The 16198-nt window shown below is 47.1% G+C and overlaps 1 protein-coding gene across 1 annotated transcript in view; it reads left to right on the top strand.

Annotated features, from left to right (window-relative positions):
• The first annotated feature begins 171 nt into the window (after nt 1-171).
• The window catches only part of enox1 (ecto-NOX disulfide-thiol exchanger 1), a 45146-nt gene continuing 29119 nt past the window's right edge, over nt 172-16198 (top strand). The window contains exons 1-2 of the mRNA XM_062402227.1: nt 172-823; nt 4261-4402. The gene's annotated coding sequence lies outside the window, so the exon portion shown is untranslated. The remainder of the gene's footprint in view (nt 824-4260; nt 4403-16198) is intronic.

The raw sequence follows: 16198 nt of genomic DNA, 5'->3' as shown, positions 1-16198 counted from the left end.
TGGTTTGTGATTTTAATATCATTTTGTCTTTGTAGGATCAATAACAACCGTCAGGATCATGGTGACGTGTTCGGGCCTGGATCAAGAAGAGGCCAGTGGGGGGGGACATGTTCTGGGCCATTTGAATTGGCCAATCACGTTGATTTCATTCACCTCCGTCATGATTTCTTGATTTTCTGAGTTTCTGGTTGGACACAGTTTACATTATTCTCAGTCTGAAATTAAATTCAAATTTAATTCAATAATTGAATGATGTGAAAGTACGGATCGATCACACTCAGGCTCAGGGGGGAGTCTCCAGATGTTCAGTTTGTTCTTCTGCTGAAACAAACCGGCTGTTGAACTTGTTCTGTAACATATTGAAAATGAACTGTATCATAAACATTACATTTCATTTAGCTGACGCTTTTATCCAAAGCGACTCACAATAAGTGCATCAAACCCGAGGGTACAGACCAAGGACGACAAGAATCAAGAAAATACAATTTCTTCAAATAAAGCAAAACTACAAAGTGCTATAAGTAAGAGCCATTTAAGTGCTACTAAAGTGTTAGTTTCAAAAGTTGTTAGTAATTTTTTTTTTCTCATTTAAGGTAAAGTCGGAAGAGGTGTGTTTTTAGTTTTCGGCGGAAGACGTGTAAACTTTCTGATGTCCGGATGTCAATGGGGAGCTCATTCCACCAATCAGGAGCCAGGACGGAAAACAGTCGTGTTTTTGAGTGTTTAGCAGTGAGGGAGCAACGAGCCGATTGGCCGAAGCAGAGCGGAGTGAACGTTTGACCAGGTCCTGGATGTAGACTGGACCGGATCCGTTCACAGCATGGTACACAAGTACTAGAGTTTTGAACCGGATGCGAGCAGCCACTGGTAACCAGTGAAGGGAGCGGAGGAGAGGAGTAGTGGGAGTGAATTTAGGTTAAAAACCAGTCGAGCTGCTGCATCCTGGATGAGCTGCAAAGGTCGGATGGCAGTAGCAGGTAGACCTGCCAGGAGCGAGTTACAGTAATCTAGACGTGAGATGACCAGAGCCTGGACCAGAACCTGCACCGCCTTCTGAGTGAGAAGGGGGCGTGTCCTCCTGATGTTGTACAGCATGAATCTACAGGGCCGTGTTGTTGCAGAAATGTTGGCAGTAAGGGAGAGTTGGCTGTCGAGTGTTACACCCAGGTTCCTAGCCGTCGGAGTGGGGGTTAACACAGAGTTGTCAAAGTTAATAGTCAGGTCGTGGATGGGAGAGTCTTTCCCTGGAAGGAAAAGTAGTTCAGTCTTGTCAAGGTTAATCTTCAGGTGGTGTTGAGACATCCACTGAGAGATGTCGGTCAGACATGCAGTGATTCGTGCTGCTACCTGTGTTTCTGATCGGGGAAAAAACAGGATTAGTTGGGTGTCATCGGCATAGCTATGGTAGGAAAAGCTGTGTGAGTGAATGAGCCGAGGGAGTTGGTGTACAAAGAGAAGAGGACCCAGGACAGAACCTTGAGGGACCCCAGTAGTGAGAGGACAAGGTTCAGACACAGATCCTCTCCAAGTTACCCTATAAGTGCATTTATTGAGGTAGGAAGAGAGCAGGGAGAGAGCAGAGCCTGAGACACCGAGGTCCTGAAGGGAGGAAATAAGGATCTGGTGGTTCACTGTGTCGAATGCAGCAGAGAGGTCTAGAAGGATGAGGACAGAGGAGAGAGAGGCTGCTCTAGCAGTGTGAAGCTGCTCAGAGACAGCAAGGAGGGCAGTCTCAGTTGAGTGACCTGCCTTGAAAGCAGACTGGTGAGGGTCAAGAATATTATGGTGGTTAAGATAGGAGGAAAGTTGATTAAAGATAGCACGCTCAAGAATTTTGGAAACAAAGGGAAGGAGAGAGACAGGTCTGTAGTTATTTACTTCAGACGGGTCGAGGGGGGGGTTCTTCAGGAGAGGATTTACTCTTGCCTCCTTCAGAGAATTAGGGAAACAGCCAGTTGACAGGGAAGTGTTGATAAGATGGGTAAGAAAAGGAAGAAGGTCAGGGGCAATAGACTGGAGAATGTGAGAAGGGATGGGGTCAAGGGGGCAGGTGGTCGGGCGGGCGGAGGTTACCAAGGTCAGAACTTGATTGGGAGACAGGGGGGTGAAAGAGGAGAGCGAGGGTGATGAAGATGAAGTTGTTGGAAGTGTGGTTATAGAAAGAGGATCAGAAAATGAAGAGCGTATGTCATCTATCTTTTTTGTAAAGTAGTTGACAGAGTGGCTTGGTAGAAGAGAGGAAGGAGGAGTGGGACTGGGGGGGTCGAGGAGGTTGGAAAAGATGGAGAAGAGTTTTTTGGGGTTAGAAAATGAGGCTTGAATTGCAGTTTGGTAAAAAGTGCTTTTGGCTGTGGAAATAGAGAAAGAAAAAGAGGAGAGAAGAGACTGATAAGATAGCAGGTCCTCCAGGTGTTTAGATTTTAGAAGTGGGGTTACAGTGAGGTTAGATGTTGAGCAGTTTCTGGTGAAAATATAGTCCAGGTGGTTACCGGCTTTGTGAGTAGGAGGGGAAGGACTGAGTGAGAGAGCAAAAGAAGAGTAAAAGTAAAAGGTCAGATGACTTGTCTGTCTGGATGTTAAAGTCACCCAGAAGGATAAGTGCAGGGCCATTTTCTGGGAAGTTTGACAGGAGGACGTCTAATTCCTCCAGAAAATCTCCCAAAGAACCTGGTGGACGGTAGAGGACAACAGTCACAGCGTTGAATTCAAAAGATGTTGGGGTAAAGATTGGAAGCGAGTAGAGAGAAAAACTCCGTTTGTGTGAAATGAGTAAACCTGTCCCGCCACCCCTACCAGTGGGTCTAGGTGTGTGGGTGAAGGAAGAGGCAGAGGAGAGAGCAGCTGGGGTGGATGTGTTGTCCGGTATAATCCAGGTCTCAGTGAGAGCAAGGAAGTCAAGTGATTGCTGTGTAGCAAAGCCAGAGATGAAGTCTGCCTTGCGGGTAGCTGACTGGCAGTTCCATAGGCCCCCTGTGACAAGGTGTTGGGTATGTGTGGAGCGGGTTGGATAGATAAGACAGGAAAGGTTACGGTGTTGGTGTGAATGAGTGCAAGGCCTATGCGCACAGAAATTATACACATATTACAAATAAAAATACAGCTTTATACTCAGCCTCCCCGAAGCCTCCAACGAAAGACTCCTTTGTCTTTATCCTCCGACTCTTCAGACGATGAGTCTTCACAGACGCTGAAGCTGACGCTCCAAACAATTCCTGGTTTTAAACCAGAGTTGACGATGGTTGGCTTCAGCTGTGCTGACCACTCCCCCTGCTCATGAGCCAATCAGGCACCACCTGGTGTTAATGGCCCAGCAGCAGATACTCAACAGAGTTAAATAACAAGAGAGACTTTTCTCTTTATTCAGGGACTTTCCTAAATGTCCTATTTGACCAGACACTGTTCCTGAACAAAGGCTATTTACCTCAGCAGGTAGAAAGTAAAATAGAATTATGCTTTTTAACAGAATTTGAATAAAACAAAAGCAATTTAACCTTTAGCTGGTTCCTATTTAACTCTCAGTCACCTGAGTGAAACTACAAGCAGTACACAGAATTAAAAACAAAGAAGCACCCATCTCATACAATTCCAGGTGAGACCAAACAGTTGAAACTATCAATCTAGTTAACCTAAGACAGCAGATACAATAGTCATTTAATAGAGAAGCTTAATAAAGAATACACTTATCCTGAATCTAAGAAGTCCAGTAGTATGAAGGCCCCAGAAGTCAAAATGCACACTGTCCTCAATAAACATCATCCTCACTGCACTCCTCACCTGCATGTGTGGCACGTAATAAATGTGGCAATTGTAATAATAACTATTATTATTAAACCCCGGCTCGGTCTTATGTCCAATGTGACGCCTTCTTTAAAACTCTCCACAATAAGTGTGAAAACTAATTTCTAGTTTTACACTGGACGTGTTCACAGAGACATGAAACCTCAGAGACAATGATTCATTGTTTCAGTTTAAAGATCAAAAAGGAAAAGTGTTTTATTTCGTTTTATGCTATAACCACTTAATCCTCTGCCCCCCCTCTCTCTGTCTCCTGTCTCTCCCTCACTCTCTCTCTATCATCTCTCTGTATCTCCCTCTTTCTCCCCCCCTCTCTCTCTATCTCTGTCTCTCTCTCCCCCTCCCTCTTTCTCTCTCTCTCTCTCTCTGTGTGTGTCTCTCTCCCTCCCCCCTCTCTCTCTCTCTCTCTCTGCCCCCCCCCCCACACACACACCACCTCTCTCGGTGACGCGCCTCCGGGTTCAGTCCTCCCCCGGTGCTCGGTGTCTGATCGGAGAGAGAGAACCGGAGCCGCAGACCGAGGATCAGCTCCACCTTCACCGACCACCGGAGCTCCATCACCGGCCTGAGTCCGGAGCTGCAGCCCGCTCCTCCTCCTTCTCCTCCGGTAAGAAGCGATTTATTTCCCCGAGAGCCTCCATCACACGGGCACGCACAAACGCACGCGCACACACACATGGGGCACAGACACAATGAAGCTTCATGTGAAGGAGTCTCTGTTTAAGTTAATGTTATGCGGCTGTGTGTGTGTGTGTGTGGGGGGGGGGGGGGGACAAGGACACACGCACGCGCTTCTGTCCAACAGTTCAAAGTGTCACAACCAACGGAGTGGTTCCGTAGTAAAAGAATAAATCAGGAGCGAGAGATGAAGAGTTTTATTCTTCTTCTGTTTTAAATTTAAATCGAATAAAACTAAAGTGTGAGACTGAGCTGATGCAGGAGATGCGTGATGTCTGCAGAGAGGAGGAGGAGGAGGAGGAGGAAGAGGTAGAGGAGGAGGAGGAGGAAGGGTGATGATGATGGAGGAGGAGGATGTCCTTCCTATCCCATCACCTTGACAACCCCTCAGCTGTGGTCATGTTCAGATTTAATGCTCTGGATGATTTTATGAATAAACTGGGATCTACATCACAGACTCTGAACCTTTCCTCTGAAGGTCTGAAGCTTCATGTGTCCAAATGTTCAAACTGTCCAACAAAGTGTTTTCACTCTGGAACAGAACCTGGTTCAGTTTGATCCAGACCCAGAACTCCTCTTCTGGTCTGAGGAACCGTTCACACCTGATGGTCAGGTTCACACTGAGGTGAGAGTCTGAAGCTCTGAACCACAGAGTCACTGACTCTGGTCCTGATGTGAGAGTCAGAGTCAGAACCGATGGATCTGTATCTTCATCACCAACAGACAAACATCGATCAACTTCAACTCAGCTGATCATCGATCAGAAACACTGACTCCACTGTTCTTCAACATCTTCATCATCATCATCATCATCACTGTCATCGTTGTCAGCGACAGCCTCTGTTGTCTGTCGTTGTGGTTTCACTGCAGCAGCTCCCCCGCTGCTCCCCCGCTGCTCCCCCGCTGGCTCCGCCCGCTGGCTCCTGCCGAGGTCATGTGGCCGAGGGGTCGGCTGCGGCGGCTGCAGAGGCGAACCTGCCATCTTTGCTGCAGGCCTGCACGGTGGCTGGTGGAGAATCGGCTGAGGAGCTGCACCGGAGAGAGAGCGACTGACTTCCTGTCTCCTGCTGCTGTGCTGATGTTTTGTGTGTTTGTTACATTGTGTGAGGAGAAGAGTTAGCTCCTGTAATGCGATTCTCCTTGGTCCTCGTGTCTTTCGTCCATCCTGCCTCCTCACGGCGTTCATTGACCCCCCCGCTGCAGCTCAACGGGGACGACTGTCTTGGTGACATTTAGAGAAAAAGGCTTTTCTACCACTGTGTGTGTGTGAGTCAGGTCTCCATCACGTTGTGGGGACAGAAACCTCACATTTATAAAAACACACTTTGGTTTGAAGAGTGAAGCCGATGCTGAAGTAGCATAATGTTGTTATATTATAATAAATATCATTCATTTAGAGTCAAACAGAGCATAAAGCCGTGAGTGCTGCTCATTGTTAAGCTCTCAGAATAAAAAACAAAACTCAGAGTTCTCAAACTCAAATGAGAGCAGTTTACACAAGTCTGTGATTCAGAGGCTGGAACAGTGTGGACGGAGTGACAGGCACCTCCTGGGGGGGGTGAGAGTCACCAGCTGTGTGTTGATGGCCGACGCTCTGTCTCCTCACAGCTGCTTCTGCTTCTCCGTCACACGAATCAGACGTGAGAGGCTCCGAGTCCCAGTGAAGCTTCACCAGGAACCACTGGGATTGTTTCATTAATCGATCTGGTGTCAACCAATCGAGACTCACAACACCACACACATGTCTGTCTTCGTATAGACGTGAGGACATCGTAGAACAGACCTGAGCAGACAACATGTCCTCACAAGGATAGACATGTTTTATACACACACACAGTAGATCAGTGGAGACTCATCAGTGAGGAGGAGGAGGCAGGAGAAGAGCTGCTGTGACTGAAGTGCTTCCTGATGCACACAATGGTGTGTGTATGTGTGTGTGTGTGTGTGTGTGTGTGTGTGTGTGTGTGTCTGAGCGTGCAGTGATGTGGGGTCTTTTTCTGGCTGCACATCAAGCAAATCTGGTTTGTGCTGAGGAGAGCAGCAGGAAATAGGATTTACTTCATGTGAGTGAGTGAGTGTGTGTGTCTGTGTGTGTCTGTGTGTGTGCGTGTGTTTTAGCAGCACACACACACAAACGTCGGCCCTCATCACCAAAAGATCTGGAATCTCCTCGTGTTTCCAAGTGGACGTCTTCGTCTTCTACGTGTACGGCTCCTCTTCTCATCGTGAGATATTTGTGTTCTTCCAGTTTCACGTCACGTGGTCTCACAGAGTGTCTAGAACATGTCAGGAACATGTCAGGAACATGTCAGGAACATGTCAGGAACATGTCAGGAACATGTCAGGAACATGTCAGGAACATGTCAGGAACATGTCAGGAACCCCAGAGTGCGATGCTCTGGTACAGCAGTCAGACTCTGGTGTGATGCTGCCTCCAAACGGTTTGAATCAGCCCTGAGCCTCAGGTTTTCAGTCCAGTGTGTAAAACGTTGTGCGAGTGTTGCTCCCATGTGAGTGTGTCCTTCATGATGCCGCTCTGCATGGCGGCAGTTCGGCTCACTGTGATTCACAAGCTCAGATTAAAGATCTGCAGCCTGACGAGCTGAGCTGCTCCAACGTTGTGACCAATCATTAAATACTAACACAATGGATTGTGTAACTTGTTGTAATATTTCTGGATTCACTCTTCATCACTGTCAGGCTGTCATTGAAGAGCTGTGTGTGTGTGTGTCGGGTTAACAGAGGTGTGGTAGATAAGCAGCAGCTCTTGATCTTTCCATTAGGCTCCTGAAGCAAAAAGACATGACTCCGATTCCCCACACCCTCCCCCACTCATCACACACACACACACACACACACACACACACACACACACATTGAATGATGCTGGTGGACAGTGAAGCTGAGGCTAAAGATGTGTGTGTGTGATTGTGTGTTCAGGTTCTGTTGTCATGATGAGCGCCTGCTAACCTCTGATCTCTGAGCAGATTTATGAACGTTTACTGATGATGTCAGAGTCGATGAAGATGATGATGATGAGCGGGGTGTGAACATGTGAGGGATCAGATCAGCTTCCTGTTTCCACTGTGCTCGTTCCCCTCGCTGCACCAGGCCCTCGGCCCTGGCCTCAGTGTGACAGGCTGGGCCGTGGAGGACAGTGAGGGATGAGGGTTTATTAAAGAGCAGACTGCTCTGCACAAAGAAGACGGATCATTACACCGTCCAGCGAGGGGACAATGCAGGGAACAAGATGCCTGCAGCCAAAGCTCCGTCCCACCTCTGTCTCTGCTGCTCATCAACACAGCAGCTGGAACTGGAGCTGACTCCGAGCCAGTGAAACCGTCTGATACTGACCAGCATTAGAACACTTGACTGGTCTGTCAGTGCAGCTCAGACCTGCTGTAGTTCACCTGCCTCTCTGCATCACAACAGCGTGTGCACGTTGAATGTGCACGTTGAATGTGCACGTTGAATGTGCACGTTGAATGTGCACGTTGAATGTGCACGTTGAATGTCCCCACTCACTCAGCTCTGCATCGATCTGTAGTCTAAAAACTAAAGCAGAGTCAGAGCTGATGAAATTAAAACACGTCCAGGTTTCACTACGCTGCTCCAACAACATTAGACTGAATATTAATGATGACATGACAGAAGTGCAGCCAATTCCTCGAGACCGCCCCCTGGTGCCTGGCTGCAGTATAGGTCATAAAGCTCCTCCATGTTAGCAGATGGGACATGGAACAAACTAATAGTAGACATTAAATAAATGTTTGTCAGAGATGTTTCTGTCATTTCCTGTTTGTTCTACCTCACTGATGTTTCTGATCAGTTCGGTTTTTTGATGATATAAAAACAGGCGTAGAATGACTCCTGATTGGTTGAGAGTGTTAATGGGCGGCACCTTAATACAACGAAAACAATCTGTTTGGTCGTCAGCTCTGTTTAACATGTCCACAAACCACTGGGAGTCAGTTTAGTAAATTCAGTTTAAAGGTGCAGTGTGTAGAATTTAGCGACATATAGTGGTGAAGTTGAATACCCCTCACATCACCCTCCCCTTCTGAACATTAAAGAGAACCTGTGGAAGCTTCAGTTGTCATTAAAACTCAAAAGATGTTTAGTTTGTCCAGTCTGGGCTTCTGTAAAAAACATGGATCTGTTCATGTGGATGTTTCACACTGGACCGTTAACAGAGTCCCACTCTGAGGGTCGAGGGCTGAAGACAAGAGACGGGTCCTGTGGACAGACAGAGACAGTGAAGGACAGGGACATGTTATTGTGTGCACATACACATGAGGCTGTGTGTGTGTGTGTGTGTGTGTGTGTGTGTGTGTGTGTGTGTGTGTGTGTGTGTGTGTGTGTGTGTATGTGTGTGTGTGTGTGTGTGTGTGTGTGTGTGTGCAGAGTGTGACAGTAATGGCTGCTGAGAGCGTCTTCTGCTCCGCTGCGTTCACTGACAGAAGACGTTATTGGACAGCTTCCTGTCCCCTGCAGCCACACTACACCTCCCAGAATTCAGCGGTGCAGCAGCGGGGGGGGGGGGGGGGGGGTGCAGGGTGTTAGTAGCGTCCACTTAATGGGCCGGTCACTGACACTCACAGTATCGTCACATCGGAGGTCGCTGTGTTTTCAGCTGCTTCCGTGACATGAGGCATGAAACATCTGTATCGCCCCCTGGTGGCTGGCTGCAGGTCATAAGCCCCGCCTCCTCCATGTTAGCAGATGGGATCCAACTTAAAGATCTAAGATGTTCAATAATTTTTCTCAGAGATGCTTTCTGGAGTAAAACGATGTGAGATGTCATGAGACGGACTCGTGTGTATCAGCAGGACCTGGTCACTGTGGCTCACACCATCACTGCACAGACAAGATGGCAGCAGCTGTTATTTAACACAATATCTGTGAAAAGCTGATTCTAAACCAGATCGTGTCCTCGGCCGAGCTGCTCCTGAAACAGTGTTTTCTGTATTTTTTATTGAATAGTGTGTTTGCCTTCAGAGTTGAAATCGGACCCGTGGTGGACGCTGCTCTCTTGTGTCTCTGTGGCGTGTGGAGACGTCAGAGCTCATCCATCAACCTTTCCATGTGAGGAGGAAAGAGGCTGCAGGGGATGAAACAGAGAACTCAAAGGTTAAATGAGCCGCATCTCTTCTCCTCCTGTGTTCGTGTCCTCCAGTGTGAGAGAGGCTCTGTCTGTGGTTTGTAGAGCGAGGATAAGTCACAGAGCAGCAACGCAAGTCCAACATTATTATCAAGTGCAAGCAGCTAAACCACGATGCTGTGATGAGAGAGGCTAGCTGCGGTGTAAGCTAAGTTAGCTGGAGTGGGGATCAGGAACAGCTTTAATCTAACTTCAGCAACACATTATTAGCTTTAGAGGTAGCCAGGTCAGAGTTTAATACACAATTATTATTATTATTATTATTATTGTTGTAATTTGGTATCAGGCCTCTCACACAGTTTCAATATCATGTTTTTCATTAGTTTTCCGGCAGCAGAAAAAGCCCAGCTTCATTCTTCATAGTTTTTCTGCTGTTGGAGTTCGGAGGTTTTTGTTCACTTAACTTTCTTCATCGATGTCGAGGTTCTGCTGCAGCAGAGGGAATCAAACCTCCCATGTGACACCACTGAGACTCACGTTCAGCTCCATCACTCGTCTCAGTTACAGAATCTGGTTCCTCTGTGTGAAGCATCCAGAGCGTCAGTCTCCTGGAAACTCACAGTGAGGCAGAGGGCGGACATCTGTGATGTAAACACTGCTTCTCAAAACAAATGATTAACACAGTTCATTTTATTAAATACATACAGTCCTCCTGAGGAATGGGTTACAGATGTGTGGACTGTGGTTACTGATGTAACCTGAGGGCTGTGAGTGAAACTCTGATGAGTCGACGCAGGTCAATCTCTGCTCGGGTCCTTTGTCCAACACAAACATCTGCAGCACAGATGTTCCTTTATCAGCTGACACTGAGGAACAGGAGGAACGAGAGGAGGACGAGGACGCGTCTTCATCTCATCCCACAAGTCTTTGAGTCATCAGGTTGCTTAGCAACAAGAGAGGACCATCATGTCGTTTCCTAATTGGTCGATCGATTCTGTGTTTGTGCTCAGATGAAACATCACAGGTCGTTTGAGACGAAGCTCAGATCAGCAGAGTCTGGAAACATGAGCGGGGGTGTGTGTGTGTGTGTGTCTGTGTGTGTGTGTGTGTCTGTGTGTCAGAGGTGACCAACAGACACACATCTGTACACCTGTCTGCCTGCGGCCATGGTAACATTCTCACTCATCCCTGTTACCACGGTTACGTGTTGCACTCCACTGAGGTGTGATCATGTGATCATGTGACCATGTGACCTGCACTGACCTGTCATCTGTCACAGCTGCTGTGATCTCATTTCCTGCCACAATCTGCCTGAGCAGACGAGTCGTGTGTGGTGAAACATTTTTAATATATATAAGTTATGATGATTTTCACACTGCACATGTAGTGGACATGTAGTGGACATGAAGTGGACATGTAGTGGACATGTAGTGGACATGTAGTGGACATGTAGGGGACATGAAGTGGACATGTAGTGGACATGTAGTGGACATGTAGTGGACATGTAGTGGACATGTAGGGGACATGTAGTGGACATGTAGTGGACATGTAGTGGACATGTAGGGGACATGTAGTGCACATGTAGGGGACATGTAGTGGACATGTAGGGGACATGTAGGGGACATGTAGTGGACATGTAGTGGACATGTAGGGGACATGTAGTGGACATGTAGGGGACATGTAGGGGACATGTAGTGGATATGTAGTGGACATGTAGTGGACATGTAGTGGACATGTAGTGGATATGTAGTGCACATGTAGGGGACATGTAGGGGACATGTAGTGGATATGTAGTGGACATGTAGTGGACATGTAGTGGACATGTAGTGGACATGTAGTGGACATGTAGTGGACATGTAGTGGATATGTAGTGGACATGTAGTGGACATGTAGTGGACATGTAGTGGACATGTAGTGGATATGTAGTGGACATGTAGTGGACATGTAGTGGACATGTAGTGGACATGTAGTGGACATGTAGTGGGTTAGGTCATCAGCTGAGTAGGCGGAGCTTCAATATGTCCCAGGAAACGTTCACACTGACAACAGAATGTGGAAGAGCACCGAACCAAAGCCTGGACTTTTGGACCAATCACAGGAAGTAGAGACCGAATTAAACAGTAGAAGAAGAAGAAGAAGAAGAAGAAGAAGCTTCAGTCTTCACCTCCGACGAAGTAATGTTTGAACCATGAGGACGTTCATTTGGTGCATTTGAACTAGTGGATAACTGTAGTACTGTGGAGTACTGTGGAATACTGTAGTACTGTAGTACTGTGGAGTACTGTGGAATACTGTAGTACTGTAGTACTGTGGAGTACTGTGGAATACTGTAGTACTGTAGTACTGTGGAGTACTGTGGAATACTGTAGTACTGTAGTACTGTGGAGTACTGTGCCTGAAGGTGCTGATGTTGCTAGTAATATCATCATGATGTTACCATGGCAACCAGATCGGGCTCTTTATTCATATCCTCCATTCCATCAGAAAGACTATAAACCCCCCACCCCCCCCCCCCCCAAACTGACAACACAACTGGAAAACTAACACAAACAAAACACCACAATGGAACAGACACATGAAGCTTGTTTCAGACTCTCAGAGCGTTTTCACACCCGAACTCAGGGCTGAACACTGTGTGTGTGTGTGTGTGTGTGTGTGTGTGTGTGTGTGTGTGTGTGTGTGTGTGTGTGTGTGTGTGTGTGTGTGTGTGTGTGTGTGTGTGTGCTGTTGAGGTGCTGCTTCAACATAAATATGTATTTCCCATCTTCACCATCAGCTCGGAGTAAAATGCAGATTTACCATTCATATCACTGCTGCGCTGCTTCCTGCCTATTTTATGAACGTCTGTGTGTGTGTATGTTTGTGTGTGTATGTGTGTATGTTTGTGTGTGTGTGTGTGTGTGTGTATGTGTGTGTGTGTGTGTGTGTGTATGTTTGTGTGTGTATGTGTGTATGTTTGTGTGTGTGTGTGTGTATGTGTGTGTGTGTGTGTGTGTGTATGTTTGTGTGTGTATGTGTGTATGTTTAACCAGGTACTGAGCCTGCAGGGCCAGTGAGGATAGAAACACATTTTCCTTCACACTTCCTCATCTTCTTATTTTCTCCTCATACCCTTACACATACACATACACACACACACACACACACACACACACACACACACACACACACACATACACATACACACACGCACACAGAGTGCAGCAGGGTTTTTTTCCATGCACACTCTAATGCATGCAGAGCAGTACAGTGATATTCAGCTGAAGAGGGGGATGGTTTAAATTTTAATGACTTATGCAGGAGGAGGCCGTTATTTCATTGGAAACACTCGGGTGCACAGAGCGAAATCTATAATCCTCTTTATTGGAGGGAGTCTCCATGAACGTCCTGTGGGAATCATGCCTTTTTCCATGTTTGTGTGTGTGTGTGTGTGTGTGTGTGTGTGTGTGTCGAGGGTTGATGTGATGGAGCTGCTGTGAAATCTCTCTGTTCTCATTTGGGAATATTTGCATTCGAGCACACAGGGGATAATCAGCCGTGTCTCGTGCACACTAATAAATGCATGACGGCTTATTTCACAATTCAATTTGAGTCCGGCATCAAAAGGTGATATTTCTACACTCGTCTCATGATTTATGTGTGTGGGCAGCGACGAGCTGTAATTGAACCTGATGAGAGTCGACGCTGCGTTCAGCAGAGAGCACGACTCCTCACAGGAACCAGTCTCTCCCCAGTGACGAGCTGAAACTCCTCTGGTGATGAGCGAGCTCCTGGTGCACGGCGGCGTGCTCCCAGTGAGCTCCTGGTGCACGGCGGCGTGCTCCCAGTGAGCTCCTGGTGCACGGCGGCGTGCTCCCAGTCCAAACACACGCTCTCCACCGTCCGACCTGAGGTTCGGTTTCTCCAGACTTCACCTCGGCCCGATCCAGCTGCCAACGCACTTATGAACCTGCTCTTTAAAATAACAAAGATTCAGGTCGATTCCACTGGATGAAGAACTTTATTAGTTTTCTGGGACACGCCTCCAAAGGTCAAAGGTCTTTTCTGTAAATGAATAACTCTTAACAGCTGTTGGTAATTTATTTAGAACATTGGATCATAGGCGACATTTTATACGTCAGTAAAACTTTTGTAAAACAAAATTTCATTTTGCAAAACATTTATTTTGAATGAGACGTGTTAGCTTTGAGCTCAAGATCAGTTCATGTTAGAATCATTTTATTCTGAAGGTTTGACTTCATGTCACCCGCGTTGGCTTGGAAGCGTGCGGCGTCCCGTGGCGTTCTCCAGGACGCCGGCCCCGCGGCGACTGACACTGAGCGTGTGGAAGGTTAAATCATCCGTCATCTGGCAGCGCTCTAATCAGTGGAGTCGGCCGGTCCGCGGCGGCACGGCGAGGGCAGCGGGCCGCTTGGATTTCCACTTAAGAAACAATCCAGCCTCTCAGTGCCGTCACATCACATCAGTCTCGCTGTCCGTCCTCATCGTGCACAGGAAGTCCTCATCAGAGCTTTCCCACTGAAACGAGCAAAAAGGTTCCTGTCATTTAGTTTCCTGTGTGGTGATTGGACGATTTCCTCACAGCTGACATCTCCTTTTATCTTTGACCTTTGACCTGAGAAGCAGGTCTTTAACCCTCTGTTCCTCTTTGTCCAGATTTAATGTCAACGTGTCTCTGTGTGACACCTCATCGTCTCTGAGCGGTGGAGAAAGTAATCTGATTACACCACAGTACCTTTGTGTGTCTGTCTACTGGTTCTAGAAGCTGTCTTACTCGTTGACACTTTACTGGTTGATAAAGATTGAATTTAAATTAAAAAGTATTTGATCAGAACATTTAGTCACAGATCCCCCCCCCCCACTCTCCCGCTCTCTCTCCGCCTCCATGTCGTTAGCGTTGATTTATACGAGGCCGCTCTGGAACACGGATGAAGCCAATAGGTGGGATGTGGGTACATCACCCCAGCCCCTGCCCCCCCGCCTCCCCCCGGCTGCTGGCTGCTGGTGATTGATCAGCAGCAACACAAAGCACGAGGCCATAAACAGGAGTCACACAGTCAGTGGGTGTGTTTGTGTTTCAGGAGACAATGGCTGCTGTGCGATGAATAACGAGGCTCGTCTGCTTTATTTTGAAAAGCCGCCCGGCGCTCGTCTTGTTTTCCTCGAGGACGAAACTCAAATGTTTAAAGTTTAAATCCAGTTTTCAGCTGTCACTGAATTTAATCCCTGAAGGAAACAAAGAGCTTTGAAAACAGAAGATTCAAAACGACACCGTTCAGTTTTTATATTTTTATAAAAATCATCAACTCTTCATCTTTTATTCTCTAAACTACGTTCACAGCCGAGCAGACGATGGACGATATGACGACTCTCTGAATCCAAGTCAAATCCTCGCAGTGGAGCTCGTGAACCTCCTCCTCCATGTCAGCAGATGGGACGGGGACAAAACTCAAATATCAAAGTAGACGTTAAATAAATGTTTCTGTGGTTTCAGGTCGTCATCTCTCTGATGTTGATTTCATGGAAACACGGGATATGAAATATTTAACAAGTGCAAACGTGTCATCGTATTTATTTAAAGCTATTGAACAAAACACAAATGACAGAACACGATCACATGGTCAGAGCAGGAGTTTATCTCAGATAAATATTTGTCTTGACAACCTCAGCTTCCTGAATCGCATTACTTCATAAAGAAAATCATAACTCGTGATTAAAGACAGAAGTTCTGGTTCAGCTGCAGAGAAACGATCTCGTCAGCTTCTCTTCTATTAGCATAAGAAACGTGTTTCTTCTGGTTTGAGGTGATGATGACACAACGAGAGATGAAAAGAGACAAGAGGAATAAACGAGTGTGAAGAAGCGGGGGGGGGGGGGCAGCGCTCCTGCTGTTCAGGTCAAACACTGTCATCCACTCACTTCCTGTTTTCAGGAGAGAGTTCAGAGGTCAAAGCAGCTTCAGTGACAAAGACCCAACCGCGTCAGCTTTCAAAATAAAACTACAAGGAGTCAAATCTAAATGTTCTGATCCACGTGTGATGAGGCAGATTGTTGAAACTGTTCAGTTCATCGGTCGTTCATGATGCTACAAGATGCAATACCACATGCTCGGTGGGGGGCAGTGTGGAGGCTGTGTGTGTGTGTGTGTGTGTGTGTGTGTGTGTGTGTGTGTGTGTGTGTGTGTGTGTGTGTGTGTGTGTGTGTGTGTGTGTGTCTGTGTGTGTGTGTGTGTGTGTGTGTGTGTGTGTGTGTGTGTGTGTGTGTGTGTGTGTGCGTGCACAGAGAGGCTGCTGGGAGTTGGACCGGCTCCACCTCGTCACCATATGTTCTGAGGAGGTGACACACGGCGTTGTTCACTCCAATGAACAATGAAAAGTAATTAGTTACTTTCTGTTCTCAAGCTGCTTCACAACTGTCGTCTTCTTCCAGAACCAATCAGACGCCAGAACATCCTGTCAAACTAAACTCATCGTGGTTAGACCAGTAACTGTACCTACAGGAGTAACTGTACCTACAGGAGTAACTGTATCCACAGGAGTAACTGCACCTACAGGAGTAACTGCACCTACAGGAGTAACTGTATCCACAGGAGTAACTGTATCCACAGGAGTAACTGTAACTGAT

Source organism: Platichthys flesus, chromosome 13 (genome assembly GCF_949316205.1).
Source record: "Platichthys flesus chromosome 13, fPlaFle2.1, whole genome shotgun sequence".
NCBI lineage: Eukaryota > Metazoa > Chordata > Actinopteri > Pleuronectiformes > Pleuronectidae > Platichthys > Platichthys flesus.
Note: the sequence above shows the minus strand (reverse complement) of the source record. Positions and strands in the feature narration are given on the sequence as shown.